Consider the following 6,969-nt stretch of genomic DNA (forward strand, 5'->3'; position numbering starts at 1 on the left):
AAGTCCCTCCAATCCACATCAAGCAAAAAACCCCGGTAGAAGTAGTAAGAAGGAAGCAATACCCTATTCCCCTAGAAGGTAGGATAGGGTTGAAAGCTATAATCGAAGACCTTATTAAGGATGGGCTTCTCGAGCCCTGTATGTCCACTTATAACACCCCAATAATGCCAGTCAAGAAATCAGATGGGTCATACTGGCTAGTACAGGACCTTAGAGCTATCAACCAAATAGTCCAGACTATCCACCCTATTGTACCCAATCCTTACACCATTCTTAGCAAGATTCCATACAATCATCAATGATTTACTGTAATAGATTTGAAGGTTGCTTTCTGGGCATGTCCCCTGGCTGAAGATAGCTGAGATATATTTGATATATTTGAGTACGAGGATCCCTACTTAGGGCAGAAACAACAATATCAATGGACAGTCTTGCCCCAAGGGTTTACAGACTCCCCTAATCGTTTTGGTCAAATTTTAGAACAAGTACTAGAAAGAGTTGTCATCCCAGAACAAATATGCCTTCTTCAGTACGTGGACGACATTCTTATATCTGGTGAAGATATAGAGAAGGTAACTGACTTCTCTACACATATTCCTAAACATCTGCAGTTTGGGGGGCTACAGTCTCAAAAAGAAAGTTTCAGTATGTAGATCCCAAAGTTAAATATTTAGGCCACTTAATAAGTGCAGGCAAGTGAAGAATAGGGCCTGAACGAATCAAGGGAGTAGTGTCCCTACCCTTGCCTCAAACTAAACGAGAACTCAGGAAATGTTTAGGGTTAGTCGGATACTGCCACTTATGGATTGACTCATATGCACTACACAGTAAACTGTTATATCAAAAACTTGCCCAGGAGAAGCCCAACCATCTCCTGTGAATTTCTGGGGAAGTTGATCAAGTAGAGAAGCTGAAGGAAAGGCTCATAACTGCCCCTGTTTTATCCCTACCCTCCCTAGAGAAGTCATTCCACCTTTTTGTTAATGTGGACAGTGGGGTAGCTTTAGGAGTGCTGACTCAAGAACACGGAGGCCGCTGGCAGCCTGTAGCCTATCAAAGGTCTTAGACCCAGTAACTTGTGGATGGCCCCAATGCATCCAGTCCATTGCGGCTACAGCAATACTAGTTGAGGAAAGCAGAAAGCTAAGTTTTGGAGGAAAATTGACAGTGAGCATGCCTCACCAAGTTAGAACTATCTTAAATCAGAGAGCAGGAAGATGGCTTACTGACTCAAGAATCTTAAAGTATGAGACCATTCTGTTAGAAAGGGATGATTTAACATTGACCACTGATAATTCACTCAACCCAGCAGGTTTCCTAATAGGGAGTCCAAATCTAAGGAGAGAACACATTTGTTTAGATTTAATTGATTACCATACAAAGGTTCAACCAGACCTAAGAGAAACCCCCTTCTGGACTGGATGGCACTTATTCATAGATGGTTCCTCCCAGGTGATTGAAGGAAAAAGACAAAATACGTATTCACTGATTGATGGAGAAACTCTTGTAGAAATAGAGTCAGGAAAATTGCCCAACAGTTGATCTGCTCAAACGTGTGAGCTGTTTGCACTCAGCCAAGCCTTAAAGTACTTACAGAACCAGGAAGGAACCATCCATACTGATTCCAGGTATGCCTTTGGAGTGGCCCATATGTTTGGGAAAATTTGGACTGAACGAGGTCTCATTAATAGTAAAGGTCAAGACCTTGTTCACAAAGAGCTGATTACCCAAGTATTGAGTAATCTTCAGTTGCCAGAAGAAACAGCTATTGTCCATGTTCCGGACACCACAAAAGCCTTTCTTTTGAAAGTCGAGGAAATAACCTAGCAGATCAGGTAGCCAAGCAGGCTGCTGTATCTTCTGAAATGTGTATTTTTCACTTAACTCCCTGCCTCCCTCCTCCTACCGTAATCCCCATTTTCTCTTCCACCAAAAAAGAAAAACTAATAAAAATAGGAGCCAAAGAGAATTCAGAAGGAAAATGCATACTGCCAGACCAGAGAGCAGTTCTCAGAGTTTATGATTGTATAGGAATTTATACCCTGGCCAAACAGGTTACAGATAGTTGCTTAGTATTCAAGAAAACTAATAAACATACTATAAAAAGATTACCTCTTGGGGGAAGCAATCCGGGCTTAAGGCCATTCCAAAGTATCCAAGTTGTTTACACAGAAATGCCTCCATTAGATTGTCCAAAATATTTACTAGTGATAGTAGACCACCTCACTCACTGGGTCGAAGCTATCCCCTTTTCTAATGCAGCAGCCAATAATGTAGTTAAGGCCCTAATCGAAAATATAGTGCCCAGGTTTGGACTAATAGAAAAATTGACTCAGACAATGGAACTCATTTCACCACGCACATTATTAAAAAGCTATCCCAAACATTAGACATCAGATGGGAACACCATACTCTCCTCATCAGGGAGAGTAGAAGGGATGAATCAGACTCTTCTGCTGATTCACTCAACCCAGTTGGTTAAGTGGTCTTAGACTTAACCAAATTAGTTAATTTCAAGACTTGATTGTCATGGACCAAGTGTCTTCCTATTGCCCTGCTGACAATTTAAACTGCACCACGGAAAGATATTGGCCTTTCTCCTTATGAGATGCTCTATGGATTACCTTATTTGCACTCCACTGCTGATATTCCTACCTTTGAAACAAAAGATCAGTTCCTTAAAAATTATATACTTGGTCTACTTCTATTTTCTCTTATCTTAAAACTAAAGGTCTATTAGCATAGGCGCCACCCTTGGAGTTCCTGGTGCATCAACGTCAGCCTGGGGAGCATGACCTCATTAAGAGCTGGAAAATGTAGAAGCTTGAGCCAGCCTGGGAAGGTCCTTACTTAGTGCTCCTAACTACTGAAACCACCGTCCGCACAACAGAGAGGGTGGACTCACCACACCCGAGTCAAGAAAGCGCCGCCCCCTCCAGAGTTGTGGGCCATAGTCCCAGGGGAAAACCCTACCAAACTAAAGCTAAGAAAAATTTAACTCTTTTCTTTCTATTCTAATACTCTTTCTTCTTTTCTCGCTCTATTGCTGACCGTCTAGTTACTAACATAACCAAGTCGATTTTGCCTTGAACTATTGCATTTGGTGCTTGCATTTTGCTGCTTGCCAAGTCCCTGTGGGGACTTGTTAAGTCAAAGACAGCCCTCTACTTTAAAAGAGTACCTCTGTGCCTCCTGGCTCTCCTCAGACTGGGCATTAGTGAATTGGGACCATTTAATCTGGGGAGATTTCGATAAAGACCCTAGTGGCAACCAGGAGTCTTGCCCCCTTGATGCACAGTTTTTGTGCCATAGTTGGTCCAACATTCTGTGGACCACCAAAGAGCAAAGATGGACTGCCCCAACCAGTTTTTGTAGTTTCCTAAAACCATACATTCATTTTACTAAAGGGACAGCCCCCCCAACTGTCAACTAAACCAGTGCAATCTATACAGGTTATTATCTTGAGCCCCCAAAGTTCTTCCACTTTTCTAAACGGGTTCTCTTCTTTAAACCAGTTTTATGGTATGGAGGCTGAGGTTTCAGGGACAGACCCTATTGGATTCTTTGAAATGCATTTCTTTGATCCCCCACCACCTGCACCTTCCTCTAAGCCTTTTTCCAAAACCTGTCACAACGGAACCATTGCTCCTCTTCCATCTAATGACAAGGCCAAGATAGCGATGGTAGAAGTTAAAGACTTAAAACAAACTTTGGCAGTTGAGACAGGATACCAAGATGTACATGCCTGGTTGGAATGGATCAAATATTCCATCTGCACGTTAAACAAAAGCAATTGTTATGCTTGTGTGCATGGCAGGCCAGAGGCCCATATTGTTCCCTTTCCACTAGGTTTGTCCTCCAGTCGACCAGGCATGGGTTGCATGGTAGCTCTTTTCCAGGATTCTACAGCCTGGGGTAACAAGTCGTGCCAAGCTCTCTCTCTGCTATATCTCAAAGTCTGATACTCTGCAGGTCAGCCCCTGAGGGCCATCCAGCTTCTGTTTCCCAACACTAAGTTCACTTCATGTCTCTCATGACAGGGAGGAAACTTAGCGTTCCTTGGAGACCTGAAGGGACTCAGTGAGCTTAAGAATTTTCTTTCTTTCTTTTTTTCTTTTCTTTTCTTTTCTTTCCCCTTCCTTCCTTCCTTCCTTCCTTTTCTTTTCTTTTCCTTTCTTTCTCTTTCTTTCTTTATACCTGCTTGATTTATTCCAATTATTTAATAGTCAGTGATGCAACTGTGATCCCAAAGTGTGCAAAGTTAAAGTCTTCAACTGCAGCTGAGGAGAGGGCAGGAACAGTACACCTGGGGATGGTGGTGAGTCAGGAATGACAGGCAGGTGGTCATGACCAGGGCAGCCTCCTCCCCGGGGACAAGGACAGGGAAGTGGCCTGAGGAGCAGGACCTGAGGGTAGCCCAGGGCCGGGGAAGGGGACAGAGACCTCCCCTTGGCCTAGGTCAGGAGCTCAGAAGTGCCACAGGAGGGGGCAGCGGCCCAGGAAGGGCCAGAGGCAGGGCCAGGAAAGCACCATTTCCTGGTGGGCTGGGGGCAGGGAGGTGCCCTACAGGAGAAGCCAGGAGGGGCTGCCTGCCCCTGGGGTGGGGGCCAGGCTGAAGCAGGCTACAGCAAGAAAGACCTGAGGCAGGCGCAGGGCCTAAGAGCCCAGCTGACTGGGCTTGGTGGGTCTCCCAGGGCAGCCTGGACCAGAGAGCAGTCCTGACTCTGCAGGGGATGCCCAGCGAGGGGCCACAGACCCTTCTGGACCTCCCCTCCTCTCTCCCTGGAAAGGAGCTGGGGAGCCCAGAGTGCAAATCTGTGGACCACTCAGTTATAGAGGGAGGCTGTGCCCAAAGGTGGACACTGGGGTGCGCCCCCTCCACCACCTCGGCCTCCACCACTCTCCTCAGTACAGCCGCTTCTCCTAAGAGTATAGGCCTTGCACGCCACCCTCAATCTGGGCCAACATGGTCCGCTTCTCAAACTTGAGCTCTCCTGAGTACATCATGGACCAAAGGACAAACAGCTGTGGGCCCCAGCATCCTGGCAGCCATGTTGGATGCCTGCTATGAGGTAGGGCACAAACTTCTGAATGGACCCTTTGTCCTGGATGGAGCTGGAGATACCCTGCGCAATCTTCACCTTATCTCCCTCAATGAAGTATTGTTTCTGGCTGCTGCTGCTCTTCTCCATGGCATCCAGTGAGTCCATGCCCTGGTACTTCTTGAGCCACACCCCATCTGAGAAGAAGTACTCACTGGGGACCTCCGTGGTGGCAGCCAGCAGGGAGCCCATCATCACTGTGGAGGCTTCATGGGCCAGGGCCTTGACCATGTGCCCCACGGTCTGGATGCTGCCATCGGCTATTATACTCAGTCATACTCAGTCTACTTGTACACAGCAGTGCCCTGGGGCTGACCGCAGGCCATCACACCCTGGGTGATGCAGATGGAGCTGCAGCCCATGCCCACGCCAAGCCCTTCCATACCAGCGTCAATCAGGTTCTTGGCCTGGGCTGCTGTCACCATGTTTCCCCCAGTCACCTGGAAGTGGGGGTACTTCTGTTGGATGTAATGCACCATGGTGATCTGATACACTGAGCTCCCTTGAGAAGAGTCCAAGACTGTGACGTTGACGCCCACCTGGGTGAGCAGGTCCAGGCGGTATTTGTCATCCTCATGGGTGCCCACAGCTGCCCCGCGTCGCGGCTGCTCATGGGACTCCTTGGAGGCCACAGGGTAGTCTCAGTTCTTCTTCAGGTTTTTGTGGGCAATGATGGCCACCAGCTCATCGCAATCACTGACGGCAGGCAGCCTCCCTTTCTTGCTACACTGCAGGATCTCATTTGCCTCTTTCATTTTTTTTTTTTTTTGAGACGGAGTCTCGCTCTGTCGTCCAGGCTGGAGTGGATCTCAGCTCACTGCAAGCTCCGCCTCCCGGGTTTACGCCATTCTCCTGCCTCAGCCTCCGGAGTAGCTGGGACTACAGGTGCCCGCCACCTCGCCCGGCTAGTTTTTTGTATTTTTTAGTAGAGACGAGGTTTCACCGTGTTCGCCAGGATGGTCTCAATCTCCTGACCTCATGATCCGCCCGTCTCGGCCTCCCAAAGTGCTGGGATTACAGGCTTGAGCCACCGCGCCCGGCCTCATTTGCCTCTTTCAACATCACACCTGCTGGAGCCACCACCAGCTCAGTCCTTGGTGTCATCACCTCACTGAGGAGTGTGGTGTGGTCCTTCTCTGCAAGAACGTCCATGTCTCGGAAGGTGACAATGCCCACCAGCTTGCTGCCCATGGTGCCCATCTCAGCGATGGGGATGCCAGAGAAGCCATGCCACACCTTGGCCTCCATCCAGCACATCACCCACAGCATCCGAGGGGCTCAGCACCACGGGGTCCACGATGAAGCCCTGTTCAAACTTTTTGACCTTTCGCACCTCCTTGGCCTGGAACTGCGGGGTACAGTTGTGGTGAATGAAACCAATACCTCCCATCAGAGCCATTGGGATGGCCATGTCAGCCTCTGTCACAGGGTCCATGGGGGAGGAGATGAGTGGCATCTTCAGCATGATCTTCCAGGTCAGGGCTGGAGCTCAGGTCCACCTTATCAGTTATGAAGTCTATGAATCCTGGGAGAATCAGGAAGTCATTGTAGGTGAGGCTGTGGGCGCTGGCAAAGAGCTGCTGCACGGTGAGCCGGTCCTCGGGCACATAGCGGGTGCCACCGCTGATCAGGTAGTCCGCCATGTCGCCCGGAGACCCCACCACCTGACATAAACACCTGGGTGGTTGCCAGCTGCTGCTGCTGTTGCTGCTGACGCCGCACTGTGGCCACGGTGTTGCCGCACGACCGGCAGGCTCGTGCTTAAGCATTTTCTTTTTATTTTTTTTTTGAGACGAGTCTCACACTGTCGCCCAGGCTGGAGTGCAGTGGCGCTATCTGGGCTCACTGCAAGCTCCGCCTCCCCGGT

General features: G+C 48.7%; 1 pseudogene; it reads right to left on the reverse strand.

The window, feature by feature from the left end:
- Positions 1-4,905: 4,905 nt before the first annotated feature.
- LOC117072885 lies at positions 4,906-6,745 on the reverse strand (annotated as a pseudogene).
- Positions 6,746-6,969: the final 224 nt, after the last annotated feature.

This window comes from Trachypithecus francoisi, unplaced genomic scaffold (genome assembly GCF_009764315.1).
Source record: "Trachypithecus francoisi isolate TF-2019V2 unplaced genomic scaffold, Tfra_2.0 Lachesis_group4, whole genome shotgun sequence".
Taxonomy (NCBI): Eukaryota; Metazoa; Chordata; class Mammalia; order Primates; family Cercopithecidae; genus Trachypithecus; species Trachypithecus francoisi.